This window comes from Bison bison, unplaced genomic scaffold (genome assembly GCF_000754665.1).
Source record: "Bison bison bison isolate TAMUID 2011002044 unplaced genomic scaffold, Bison_UMD1.0 scf7180017864213, whole genome shotgun sequence".
Classification (NCBI taxonomy): Eukaryota; Metazoa; Chordata; class Mammalia; order Artiodactyla; family Bovidae; genus Bison; species Bison bison.
The window spans coordinates 10136303-10150935 of NW_011494785.1; the positions used below are offsets into that span (position 1 = coordinate 10136303).

General features: G+C 51.0%; 1 protein-coding gene across 7 annotated transcripts in view; it reads right to left on the reverse strand.

Annotated features, from left to right (window-relative positions):
- Positions 1-14633, reverse strand: part of FOXN3 (forkhead box N3) — a 426281-nt gene that overhangs the window by 368662 nt on the left and 42986 nt on the right. Inside the window, exon 1 of one of the 7 annotated variants that reach the window (XM_010845165.1) lies at positions 11812-13872. The exons of the other annotated variants lie outside the window; for them this stretch is intronic. The gene's annotated coding sequence lies outside the window, so the exon portion shown is untranslated. Of the gene's footprint in view, positions 1-11811; positions 13873-14633 lie in introns of those variants that run through there. 7 annotated transcript variants of the gene reach the window in all.

Here is a 14633-nt window from a genome sequence, read left to right on the forward strand (position 1 = left end):
GGAATCCAGAGCTGTTAGCGATGGGGACAAAAGCAGAAAGAGGAAAAATACAATCAGAGCTGCCTCTGAGGGCCTGGTGGCTGCCACCGGACCCTGAGGGGCAGGAAAGGGCTCGGTGGGCCCTGCGGAGGTTCAGGCTGGGCTGGGGCAGGCGGGGAGCGTGGCGGGCAGGCACTCTTGCACCACACAGGGCTTCCATCCGAAACTCTCGAGATTGTCACCCAAGGTCTCGACCGTCTGCAAGGCCAGTGGCCAGAACGTATGATGAGTGGCGTTTCACAAATCTGAGCTGATGCCTTCAGTGAAAGGCATCCATTTCATCCTCTAATTCAGTTACGGAGACCCACTCCAGTCTTCCGGCCTGGAGAATCCAGGGACAGAGGAGCCCGGCCAGGCCACAGTCCATGGGGTCGCAGAGAGTCAGACACAACGGAGCGGCTAACACTTCAGCTCATCTATTCCCTTCAAAGGCAGCCCTTTCCATAGAACTCTCCCCCTAATTTCCACTCTTAGTAAAAGGTTAGTATTCACCCTTTGGAAAAACTCTGGGAGACCAAGCAAGTCCGGATTATGCAGAAATGCCCTGGCGCATGCTGGAGCCCCGGGCCCACACATGAGGAGGAGGCTGAGAGGTGCAGTCTGCTGAACACCTGAAAGGTGGGCCATTCTCAGAGAGGCGAAACCACTTTGAGGGGCGCCACCCCTGGCTTCAGCCAGCAGGACCTGAGAGCTACCCGTGTCCCGCCCTCCAGCCCGACTACGCCTGGCTGGCCGGTTACAGCAGGCCTCCCAGCAGGTCTGCAGCATTAGAGCCACCCACTGGGGCGGGGCCGGTGCTGAAGGCAGAGATTCCACTGCACGGAAGAGGTGCTTAACATCACGCAACAGGTGAGCTCATATTATGCAGAAGTTAGGTACTAAAGCCAAAATGCAAGGCAAAAACAGCAAGTACAGACATGTCAACCACAAACTGGCACTTGCCGAGAGTATCTGCCAGCGAGTGAATAACAATAAGGGCATTCTTCATCCATCTCTGCAGGCTGAACCCTGAGCTGCTGCAGCTGCCGACCTTCAACACCCCGAGGGGTGCTCAGGTGGACGTCGAGGCACTCTGTGCTCCAGGGAAACTGGTGGAGCAGGTCTTCAGACAGTTAAGGTATTTTCAGGAACTGATTTCATGATCCTAGTCCTTGCATCTCCTCATATCTAAAGAACCACTAAATCTCTACCCGGTGATGTCAGCTCCTCGTGACTGGCAGAAAACCTTTTGTAAAATGAGTCCTCGATTGCACTGAACTCCCCTTCACCTACATCCTATATCTTGACCTTCCCCCCTGCCGCTATGGAGCTCTCCCAGAGCATCTGAGGGGCTGCCTCCCAGGCTGCAGTCCTCATTTTGCCCCAAATAAAACTTAACTTGCAACTCTCAGTGTGTGCGTCTTTTCAGTCAACAGACAAAATTATTTTAAAATTTAAAAATTGAGATGGAGGAACGTTAAAGATGTGAAATAGGAGGGAAGGCGTTCCCTCCTACTGGACTTGCCTGGTGGCGCAGACGGTAAAGAATCTGCCTGCAAAGCAGGAGACCGGATTCAATCCCTGGGTCTGGAAGAGCCCCTGGAGAAGGGAATTGGCAACCCACTCCGGTATTTTTGCCTAGAAAATTCCATGGACAGAGGAGCCTGGTGGGCTACAGTTCATGGGTTGCAAAGAGTCAGACTCGACTGAGAGACTTTCACTGTCAGGAGGGAAGGGAACAGGGCGCCACCTTTAAAGGAATCACATACTCCTGCACGCGTGCTCAGTCCCCTCAGTCGCGTCCGTCTCTTTGCGACCCCCTGGGCTGTAGTCCGCCCGACTCCTCTGTCCATGGGATTCTCCAGGCAAGGATACTGGAGTGGGTTGCCATGTCCTCCTCCAGGGGATCTTCCCAACCCAAGGATCGAACCAGGGTCTCCTGCACTGCAGGTGGATTCTTTACTAACTGAACCATCATGGAAGCTTTGACAGCTCTGTGTACGTGACGAAACTGGCTAGAGCCTACTGAGTCCACGATGGCAGAGGATGCAACTTCTAGGGCACCTTGAGTCCCACCTGATGCATTAGCATCTAAACGACGCAGCCACCAGCACCATGACGGTTCTGAGGCCGACCGTAAGGGGCCAAGGTGTAGGTGGCAGCCCAGTTTCCTGGAGACCTTCCCCCTAAAAGTTGGACTAATAATCCCACTCCTTAGCCTATGAAATTATCCAGCCCGTCAAAACTAAGCACACTGTATATCGAGGCCTCTCGCCTTCTGATAGACCACGCTCTGTCCATCTCAGCATGTTCATCCCAAAGCTCTTCTCGCCTTTTGAGACCGACTGTATCTGTCTCTGGAGGATGGACCTCTCTAAATAAACCACCTTCTTACTGAACACTTTGTCTCTCACGGAATTCTTCCTGCAGTGAGACACGAAGAACCTGAGCTTCACTAAGAGCTGAGACCAGGTGTGTGGTCTCGATTAACAGGCAGTGGGTTCAAGTCTCAAGCCTGGGTTCTGGCCGGGCTGTGCAGTTTCAGATGTAAAAATTCATCACGTGTCGTGACTGATGGGACAAGAAGGACAGACTTGCTCATCCTTCTACAGACATCGTTCTCTGTCTACCTTGGCCAGGAACATACAGCTAAAACCTGCATGAATTATCTCCACGTGTACAAAGCACAGAGGGCAGAGAACAAGTGAGTTAGTGCAGGGAAGAGGCAGTGGGAAGAAAGAAAATAGGCTGAGTGAGCCAGGAGCTCAAAGCTGAGGGGCAGGGTGGGTGGAGGTGAGCAGGGCCCCTCTACTAGGCTGATCCCAGGGGGAAGGTCTAGACAGGGCCAGGCAAGCCGGAAGGCTCGGGCTCAGAGACAGGGGTGTGCCCAGGTTAGGGAACCGATAAAGACAGCCAGCTTGGGCTTCGCAGGTGGCACTCGTGAGAAAAAACCCGCCTGCCAGTGCAGGAGACATAAGAGACGCAAGTTCGATCCCTGGGTGGGGAAGATCCCCTGGAGGAGGGCATGGCAACCCACTGCAGTGTTCTTGCCTGGAGAATCCCATGGACAGAGAAGCCTGGCGGGCTGCGGTCAGTGGGGTCACGAAGGGCTGGACACAACTAAGCGACAGCCAAGGACACAACACACAAGAGAACCAAGACTCAAGGCCGCGGCTGGACAAGGTGATGGGGCTCTGCAAGGACGCCCTTCACTCCGCACAGGCGACATTTCCGTCTGAGGATCCGGGCATACCTGTCCCTCGGGGGAGGCGGACATCAGGGCGAGAGGCAAAGCCAGCCAAGCAGCACTGCCACAAGCGGGCCCTGGGGAGCCACCTGGAAGACAGGGCGGCCACGAGCAAGGTGGGTGCAACTGGGCGCTCGCGCCCTTCCGAGACTCGCGCTGCACCCTGCAACCTACTCGCCTCAGAGCAGGCTTCAGCCGCTCTGACCTCGAAACACCTCTCCATCCGTCATTGAAGACGCCCACTTGGCCTTTCAGCACCTGAGGAAGACACAGCTCTTCTGAAAGGTGAGAAAGTGCAACGACGAGGTCGCAGGATGGACTTCTCTGGTCCAGGGGTTGACAGTCCACCTGCCATCGCGGAGGCCACAGCTTCAGTCCCTGGTCCAGGAAGACGCCGCATCCTGCAGAGCGACTAAACCCGCGAGCCGCAGGCCCCGAGCCTGCCCACCACGACTCGAGTCCAGGAGGCCACGCTCTGCAAGGAGAGAACCACCGCAGAGAGCCCGCTCACCGCGACAGAGCGGGCCTGCCTCCTGCAGCTGCAGAAAAGGCCACACACAGCCACGAAGAGCCGGCACAGCCACGAACGAGGACATAAGATAAAAACCAGCAACCGAGCAGGACTGTCACTTTCTACCCGACGAATCACAACTTCTGCGTACAGTTCGGGTCCGGAAGCCAAGTTCCCTCACCCCCAAAGGGAGGGGGTCGGGAAAGAGCAGAGATGCTCTCTGAGGAGAAAGAGGCCGCTACGCTAGTTCAAATACACCCTGGGGGAGAGGTGGTCTCTCCAAGGCAGTGAGGGTCCGCCCAGAGACTCTTCCTGGCACAAGCCCATCATGAGCATCAGCAAGACCAGGACGTGGCCACGCGCCTCCCCAGGGTCACAGAAGAAAGAACGGGGCCACCCCTCGGCCCGCCTGTCTTGACTGGAGGCAAAGAGGGGCAACCATGCCCTGCCCCTCAGTTACGCATCCAGCTCAGTCCTGATGCAGACGCTCTGGACACCAAAACTCTAGCGCTGGGCTTTATGCTTCACGAACAGCGGCAAACTTGTCACTGATTTTAGAAGCAACTCCAGCTCCGGTTTACAAGCCTGAGTCTCGTTACTTTATCACGACTTATGGTTGTGGATCCAAAATTACACCACCCAGCAAGTATTACTTGCTTGCAAGTGATTTACGTTCTGTTATCTCTGAGGAAATTCAAAAGAAAGAGAAAACCGGTTACACCACTTACTGGATGTGTCCCGCATGCCCAGTCACCGGGACAAGTGCTCCACACAGGGCCCTGAGGCCGTAACTTTCTCAGGACCACACAGCTGACCGCCAGACAAGCCAACGCTGGAAACCAGGCTCCTCTTCCTAACTTTGCTCTGTGGCCTCCAGACACAGTCTCAGCTCAGAAATTTCCAACAGATTGCTCCAGATTACTTAGATCATGCAACACCTACCATGCCCATGCCTAGACTGCAGCCATGAAATGAAAGGATGCTTGCTCCTTGGAAGAAAAGCTATGAGCAACCTAGACAGCATATTAAAAAGCAGAGACATCACTTTGCCTACAGAGGTCCGTCTAGTCAAAGCTATGGTTTTTCCAATGGTCATGTATGGATGTGAGAAGGCTAAGCACCGAAGAACTGATGCTTTCAAACTGTGGTACTGGAATCTTCTCCAATACTTTGGCCTCCTGATGCCAAGAGCCAACTCACTGGAAAAGACCCAGACACTGGGGAAGATTGAAGGCGGGAGGAGAAGGGGGTAACACAGGATGAGATGGCTGGATGGCATCACTGACTCAATGGACATGAGTTTGGGCAAACTCCGGGAGACAGTGAAGGACAGGGAAGCTTGGCACACTGTAGTTCATGGGGTCACAAAGAATCAGACATGACTTAGTGACTGAACAACATGCCTAGGCCAACTGGAAAGGATGCTGGTAATAAATAATAGGTATGAGGGTCCAGGCGCCTCCTGGCTGAAATCAGGCCTGAGTGTGAGCTCAGGGATACGGAAGGTACAGCTTCAGCTGAGATGACCGGGAATGTAACCTTACACCAGACATGGAACCGAAAGCCATGCCAGAAATGTTCTGCCCCACCCGTCTGTAGAACAAGGTCTTCAAAGGGTTACGACAAGGACATTACACAAACCTTGACGCTGTCAAAACTACGCTGAATTAAACTGATAGAGGATGTTCCATTTCAGAACACGCCTGTGTTACATCCTGATGAGGAGGCATCAAAAGAAAATGAATTCGGACCACTTTCGGATGATGACATCTGCATTACCACAGCGATTCACCTATCAAACTAATTTAGGCTTGCAGCCCAAATCAACACTGCTGTCAGAGAGTTGATTTCTATTCATTTAAAAACTTCCAGGCTCAAGAGTGATCAGTGGGAATTTTAATGCCTTGGGAAAAGAGAGAAAAAAAAGTAAATGTTACTGCACACAGGGACGAGACTGGAGCTCACGATTCCACCAGCAAGTGTTCCTAGAGCGTCTGGTGCAAGCTTCCATCCCACGCAAGGAAGAGGTGCTCAGCCTGCATCCGCATGGGGCCACGGTCCCATCCGAAGACACTGACTACAAGGAGGCGAGGGTGACCACCGCCACTAGTCAGGTGCCGTCCCACACGTTAGTCCCTCAGTCGCGTCTGACTCTTCAAAACCCCATGGACTAGTCCACCAGGCTCCTCCCTCCATGGAATTCTCCAGGTAAGAACACTGGAGTGGGTTGCCATTTCCTTCTCCAGGGTACTGTCCCATGGGCTTTAGCATATTAATACTCACCAAGTACTATTGATTAATAGTTCCATTTTATAGATGAGTAATTCTCCAAGCCAGGTTTCAACAGTAAGTGAACCGTGAACTTCCAAATTTTCAAGCTGGATTTAGAAAAGGCAGGGGAACCAGAAATCAAATTGCCAACATCCGTTGGATTATCAATAAAGCAAGAGAGTTCCAGAAAAAGCATCTATTTCTGCTTTATTGACTACGCCAAAGCCTCTGACTGTGTAGATCACAACAAACTGTGGAAAATTCTTAAAGACATGGGAATACCAGACCACCTGACCTGCCTCCAGAGAAACCTGTACGCAGGTCAAGAAGCAACAGTGAGATCTGGACATAGAACAACAGACTGGTTCCAAGTTGGGAAAGGAGTACGTCAAGGCTGTATATTGTCACCCTGCTTATTTAACTTCTATGCAGAGTACATCATGAGAAACACTGAGCTGGATGAAGCACAAGCTGGAATCAAGATTGCCAGGAGACATAGCAATAATCTCAGATATGCATATGACACCACACTTACGGCAGAAAGTGAAGAGGAACTAAAGAGCCTCTTGATGAAAGTGAAAGAGGAGAGTGAAAAAGTTGGCTCAAAGCTCAACATTCAGAAAACAAAGATCATGGCATCTGGTCCCATCACTTCAAGGCAAACAAACGGGTAAACAGTGGAAACAGTGTCAGACTTTATTTTTCTGGGCTCCAAAATCACTGCAGATGGTGACTGCAGCCATGAAATTCAAAGACGCTTACTCCTTGGAAGGAAAGTTATGACCAACCTAGACAGCATATTAAAAAGCAGAGACATTACTTTGCCAACAAAGGTCCGTCTAGTCAAGGCTATGGTTTTTCCAGTGGTCATGTATGGATGTGAGAATTGGACCATAAAGAAAGCTGAGTGCCAAAGAATTAATGCTTTTGAACTGTGGTTGTAGAAGACTCCTGAGAGTCCTTTGGACTGCAAGAAGATCCAACCAGTCAATCCTAAAGGAAATCAGTCCTGAATGTTCATTGGAAGGACTGATGCTGAAGCTGAAACTCCAATCCTTTGGCCACCTGATGCAAAGAATTGACTCATTGGAAAAGACCCTGAAGTTGGGAAAGATTGAAGACGGGAGGAGAAGGAGATGACAGAGGATGAGATGGTTGGATGGCATCAATGACTGAAAGGTTGTTGTTGAATCACGCAAAGACACCAGGATTCTTGGCCCCCGGAGGAGAAGAATTCAATCCAGGGCCAGAGACGAGGCTTGATCGCTCAGAGCTTTTGTGTAATAAAGACTTATTAAAGTGTAAAGGAGATAGAGAAAGCTTCTGACATAGGCATCAGACGGGAGCAGAAAGAGTACCCACTTGCTAGTGTTAGCAACGAAGTTATATACTCTCCAATGAATCCAAAGAATGTCTGGAGGTTGTCAAGACCTCACCAGACCTACTCCCATAATTTACATTTTAAGATAACAGAATTAGCCAGAAGGTTTAATCCAGAGACTGTCCTCAGGCAGGATACATCCTTGTAAAGACCAGGTCTACTCCTATAATTTACATTTTAAGATAACAGAAGGTTTAATCCAGAGACTGTCCTTAATCCAGAGACTGTCCTCAGGCAGGATACATTATTGTTATATAATCCTAAGGAATGTAGAGAAGGAAAAATGTTTGTCCTTTCTTCCTCCTTGAGAATTCCAGACCCCTCTCTCCTTGGGGACCCCTAGACTCCTTATCAACCTGCCTAAGAAATGACTCTCTCATGACTCGATGAACATGAGTTTGAGTAAACTCTGGGAGTTGGTGATGGACAGGGAGGCCTGGCGTGCTGCGGTTCATGGGGTCGCAAGGAGTCGACACAACCGAGCCACTGAACTCACTGACTGACAGAAGAGTAAACTGAGTTGCGTTAAGTAATTACTATTTAAATAGTGAGATCTCCCTGGTGGTCCTGTGGGTGAGAATCCACCTTGCAATGCAGGGGATGCGGGTTCAATCTCTGGTCCAGGAGATGTGACATGCCAAGGGACAACCAGGCTCGCGTGCCCCAACGACTGAACCCACGTGTTCTAGCATCCCTGCCCCACAACGAAAGAAGCCCCCACCATGAAAATCCGGGGCCCCACCCCTGGAGAGGAGCCCACGCATGACAGTGAGGGCCCAGTCAGTGCAGCCAAAAAGAAAGAAAGAAATAGACGAGTTTCATATAACTTTAAGGTTCTGTCTCACCTGCTCCTCACAGAACCATGACGAGACAGGCAGCACTGGACACGCCCCACGGCCACACAAAGTCTCAGTGGCAGAACCACGCTAGGAGGCAGGGCCCGTGGCTGCTAACTCACGATTCCTCTAGTGAGAGAGCAGGAAAGGCCGATCTGTGCGCTCCTGACAAGGAGTCCTACAGGTGTTCACTCAGGAGGAGATCACCTCCTGTCCGGGCAGTACCCACGGACAAGGGGTGATGGGGGCTTCGAGGGCGGCTGGTGTCTGGAAGGGCGGAGAGGAGAGGGACGCTGAACACGGCCAAAGGAGCCACAGGGGAGTGTGAGGGCGGACGGCCTGACGGACGTCTGCAGGTCAACCAGTGGGTCAGTGTGGCCTGAAAGAGGCTCAGCGGGGTGAGCTCAGGGAGACAGCCACGGCGGGAAACGGGCGCCGCGATGGACTGTCTGCTGCGCGACAGGACAGAAGGAAGGAAAATGTTACGCTTTCCCTGGTGATCCAGTGGTTAGACATCCATCTTCCAGTGCAGGGGACACAGGTTCAGTCCTGGTGGGGGGTTATTAATAAGACCCCACATGCCACAACTAAGCCCGCTTGCTATAATGAAAGACCCCGCGTGTAGCGACTAAGACCAACGCAGCCAAATAAATGAATAAATAATAAAATCAAGTTGCACGCTTTCCAGAAGGTGAATTTAGAGCGAAAAAGTGAAAGTAAAAGTTGCTTAGTCAGGTCCAACTCTTTGCGACCCCATGGACTATACAGTCCATGGAATCCTCCCTTCTCCAGGGGAATCTTCCCAACCCAGGGATCGAACCCAGGTCTCCCACGTTGCAGGCGGATTCTTTACCAGCTGAGCCACAAGGGAAGCCCAAGAATACTGGAGTGGGTAGTCTATCCCTTCTCCAGCAGATCTTCCCAACCCAGGAATTGAACCCGGGTCTCTGGGCATTGCAGGTGGATTCTTTACCAACTGAGCTATGAGGGAACCCTAAATTTAGAGTGAGGGGAGAGTGAAAAAAATAATATTTAAGGAGACAAGTAGGATAATTGTGACTGCTGAATAAATTACAGAATAAGTAATATAGAATAAATTACTGTATATTCTAAATTATAATTATTCTAAATTATAAATAAATATAGAACTAGTATACGACTGAGCGACTGAGCACGCATGCACGCATAAGAATAAATAGAACCAACTCTCCGAACTGAAGGACTTTAATGAGACGGAAAAAGAACCCAGAGCATCTCCATAATAATGTCTGCAGCTCAAATCTCGTCTTTGAATTGTTTCTAACTTTATCCTTTTTCTGTGGCTAATCCTCGGATTGACTCACACGCTCTCACTCCCTGCTAAAAAGTGAAACTACATATCACCCTCATTAATAATAAACGGAGAAGACTCGGGTTCCTGCACTCAACAGGAAAGGCATCAAGACGGAACAAGCTCTCAGAGTACAGCTGAAGGTGACAACGACCCATCGCCCTTCGATGGCTCCAAAACCCTCCCGTGGACAGCCTTGCCCAAGCCCACCTGTTCCGTGTCGAACTGTGTCCCCTCCAAAACCATGCAGAAGCCCGAACTCCCAGGACCTCAGAACGTGACCTTATTCGGAAACACGTAGATGCAATTACTTAAGATGATGTTTTGCTGGAGTAAGGTGGGCCCTAAATCCAGTGTGAGAGGCGCCCTTATGAGGAGAGAAAAGACTCAGAGATACACACATGGACAAAGGCACCCAATGCTGGGGGCAGAGGCTGGAGCTCTGTTGCCACAGCCGGGGAATGCCGAGGACCGGCAGCGCTACCAGAAGCTAGAGAGAGGCCCCGGAGGGTCCCACAGAGACTTCAGTCTGCGCAGCGCGGCCAGGACCTCGATCTCGGAGTTCCAGGTTCCAGGATATACGAGAGAAAAAGTTTCTGTTGCCCTAATTAAAGCCACTTCCCTGGTGATTAAAGTTCCCTCCCTGGTGGTCCAGTGGCTAAGACTCTGCACTCCTAACGCAGGGGGCCCAGGTCTGATCCCTCATCAGGGACCAAACTGAGAGTTTGCCACAACTAAAGATCCCACGTGCTGCAGCGAAGATCGCGCATGCCAGGACTAAGACCTGGCACAGCCAAATAAATACATACACTTTTTAATTAAAAAGGATTTGTTAAAAGCCATTCAGTTTGCAATGCAGGAGACCCCAGTTTGATCCCTGGGTTGGGAAGATCCACTGGAGAAGGGATAGGCTACCTACTCCAGTATTCTTGGGCTTCCCTTGTGGCTCAGCTGGTAAAGAATCTACCTGCAATGTGGGAGACCTGGGTTCGATCCCTGGGTTGGGAAGATCCCGTGGAGGAGGGAAAGGCAACCCACTCCAACATTCTGACCTGGAGAATTCCATGGGCTGTACAGTCTGTGGGGTAGCAAAGAGTCGGACACGACTGAGAGACTTTCACTTGTACATTTTGTTATAGCAGCCCTAGGGCACTAATACACTGGCTTCACTACAGCCTCTGGGACGTAGGACAGCAAAGGAAAAGCCAGCACACCTGGAGACCAGGGTTCCAGGCTCCAGTCTGCAGCCACCCCTCAGCTGGAGCTCCACCCAGCATCCTTGTCTTTGAAAGGGAGCATTTTAACCTAAGCGAGCATCGCATCCTCTTTCAGGTTTGAAACTCTGTGCTCCATCACACCCCAGCCAAGAAAATCATCTGCTCAAGCATCTCCTGAGGGTGAGAGCGTGATGGGGCTGAAAGAGGAAAACACTTGCAAATTCAAGAACTCTCCCATCACCAGTAGAAGTCAAGGAGAAAGGGAAAAGAGTGATTAGCGGTGGTCCCTGCCTTTACCATATGCCACATAATCGTTGCACCTTCACGTCAAACCTGGCCTGCAGACCTCGTGCCACGGCGAGTTAATACAAAGAAAACACTGCGAGCTGCCAGACACAGAAAGTTAATACACGGGATAAGAGACTCTCCACAACCCACACGGCGTTTCCCAAACCTGCTCATGTCAAGGTCATTTAACCCCAGAAATACGAAACCTGCTGCCTGCAGAAGACAAAAAACGAAAAAGGAAGGCTGGCGCTGAAACTGTCCCTCAACCCGCATCCAGTCACAATCAGCTTTTCAGCTGGGGGGCTCTCAAAACCGCTAGAAGCTGATGCTTATGAAACAAACCCCACTAGGAGAGACCAACAAGAAATCCCTGGAAAACCCTCACTCAGACGCACCATTCCACTTTACCTTTTTTTTCTTTTTTTTTTTTACCTTTTTTTTCCAAGAGTAAATTGCGGCTGTCAAATCACACCCTTTCATTACTGTCATGGACTCATTTTAAGAACAGCTAATCAGAAAAGCCTACAGAGGTATTTAATCAGATTTTTTCCTCTCCCAATGACCTAATGTTTTGGTATGAAACTGCTGCCAGCTCACGCTGGGTAGAAATTTAGCACTGTCAGCATTTAATTATTATTTTATCACAGATTTCTTTACTTTCCTACAGGGAAGAAATAACTTATATGTTTTTAAAAATGCAACAAATGCTTACCTTTTAAAATCGCAAGACGCCACCCTCTCTAGTTTGCTTTGTCAAAAATCACCAGCTGGGGAGACGGGACAGGTCACGGAAACGCACATTTGAGTTAAGAAGAGGTACTGCTATCACCAGCTTCAATCTTCCGGAACACTGAGACAATGCGGTGAAAATGGACGTCCTGCTGGTTTTCAGGGCGTGAGACACTCATGACTCATTCAGGTTCGTGTGTGACTGTGGCGACATGGTCCAAACGGCATCCCCAGGCCTGTGACCTCCGAGTGGAGCTCTCAGCTTCACTCTCCTCCTCCCCTTCCCTCCAGGAAACTTCGCCTTTTCTTCTCTAAGGTGGGAATAGAAGAGCAGGGAGGAAAAAGGACAGACAGAAAAAGGAAGGGAAGACGGGCGTGCAGGTGGGACCCTGACTCCCTTTCCTTGGCCGCTACCCTCGGAGTCTAGAGACTCAAGCCGACCCGAGACGCTGAGTCTGGAGGACAAGAGACAGCGGACAGGGACCAGATGTCTAGATGTGTCCCTCAAGCCAGTTTCGCTTTCATTTCATCCTCCCCACTCAGCTGACGTCTCTTTTTAGAAAAATAGCCATTTCATCATCACCACCACACACACACACACCAAAAAAAAAAACCCTCTTCATTTGCCTCTCTTCCCCTTTACCCAGAGTTCCTGCTTCAGAGTCGAGCTCTGAACGAGCTGAGGATGCTCGGCGCAGACAGCCATCAGCAGATATTTACCGAGCACCTCCTGTGAGCGTTTGCCGAAGGGGTGACGTGGTGTAAACCCAGGTACAGAGTGGTATCCGGGAAAGAGTTCCATGCAAGCAAGCAGGCTGGTCGTTCTTCAGAGCATGGTATGGACGATTCACGAGCAAGAAAGGCTCCCCCAGCTCATGTTCTTCAGCTCCAGAGGCGCCTGGGCCACGGCGCACCTCATTCCGAAGCGGAACTTAAGACTGCTCCCCCGAATCTGTCCTTCCACCCCTCCCCCAAATATCTCTCATCTTAGTAAATTCCACCTCCGAGATTCTGTCAGCATCCGAAGACCTCCTTGTCCCTCCCATTTCCATGCAATGCACCAGAATGTTATCTTCATCTTCGCTTGATCCCGTGGAGCCCAGGGGCATCACTCACTTGGCCTGCAGGACTAACCCTAGCCCAAGGTTTCCCATAAATAAACCCAGCACCCCTCCCCAAAGCAGATCAGCTCCAGGGCCTCCACCGGGCCCTGCTCCCCCACACATTCCTGCTGCTGCAATTCCACAAACGAGCCAGGACCCCTTCGTCACCCTTGGGGTCTTGGCTTACGCTGCGCCCTCCGCCTGGAAGCTCTTCTTTCCACCATTAGCGTAATAAGCGCCTCCTTCTGGATTTTAAGGTTCTGTAAGGGGGAAGCCCGTGGTGGTCCCATGGTTAAGAACCTGCCTGGCAGTGCCGGGCACATGGTTTGATCCCTGGCCTGGTTTGATCCCTGGTTTGATCCCACAGGGCGGTGCAGCAACGAGGCCTGTGTACCACAGCCACTGAGTCTGCCGTCTGGGGCCCAAGAGCGGAAAGGAAGCAGCAGAAGCCCTGCACCCTGGAGCCCGCGCGCCACAGCAGGAAAAGCCAGCGCAGTGAGCAGCCCACAGGCAGGAGCCCCGGTTCTGCGCAACTGGAGAGCGCAGCAGGGAAGACTCAGCACAGCCAGAAGGAAACACACAGAGAGATTTTAGTAATTCAGAAGAAAGGATAGCAGTGTCTTGTGATGACGGTGCAGGGACAGCCTCCCCAGAGCTGACCCCTAACATTCACGTCTTCCACAGCTTCTCACAACTGGCAGCTGTTCGCCTGTCTATGCGCTTGTTAATTACACACACAGTCCTCACAAGCAGAGGCCTCCTCTGTCCTTTTTACGGCTACAACCCTAACAAGTAGCACAAAGCCTGGCACAAATCAGAGATTCAACATTTGTTTAAATGAAGGAAACGAGTGTTTGTTATTCATTTCCCAGGAAGAGATAAGTAACATATGGCTTCCCTGGTGGCTCAGATGGTAAAGAATCTGTCTGCGATGCAGGAGACGCAGGTTTGATCCCTGGGTCGGGAAGATCCCCTGGAGAAGGGAATGGCTACCCACTCCAGTCTTCTCGCCTGGAGAATCCCATGGACAGAGGAGCCTGGAGGGCTACAGTCCATGAGATCACAAGAGTTGGATACAACTTAGTGACTACACCACCACCACCAGGACCGTATACATAAATGTAAGTGTTGACTCATGTCGAAGCTCACATAACATTGTGAAGCAACTATACAGCAATAAAAATTAATTAACTTTTTAAGAAGATATTGAACCAAGCAGCCAAAGGAAAGAAAGCTTACACATGTCTTGGATCATGGATGGTTCGGCCCTTCGAGGAAAACCTTTAAGTTGAGCTGTACATCAGTCTTCCTTTTCAGTTCCCACAGTCTGATCCAGATTATCCGAGGGCAGCAACGGAGCAAAAGCAATGGAGGTGAGGAGTGGGTGGAGCCTCAGAGTCAGGGAAAGAACAGCAGAGATGGAAAGGCGTGGTCACCCTGAGTGAGCAGTGGGCTGACTTTGGCCCAGCTCTGCACACCTGTAGCCTGACCTGCCTTCTTCTGTCTCCTGAGTAAGTGTTAGTCGCTCAGTTGTACCCAACTCTTTGCAGCCACATGGACTGCAGCCCACCAGGCCCCTCTGTCCATGAGATTTCCCAGGCAAGGATACTGCAGTGGGTTGCCATTTCCTTCTCCAGGGATCGAACCCGGGTCTCCTGCACTGCAGGCAGATTCTTTACCAACTGAGCTACGAGGGAAGCCC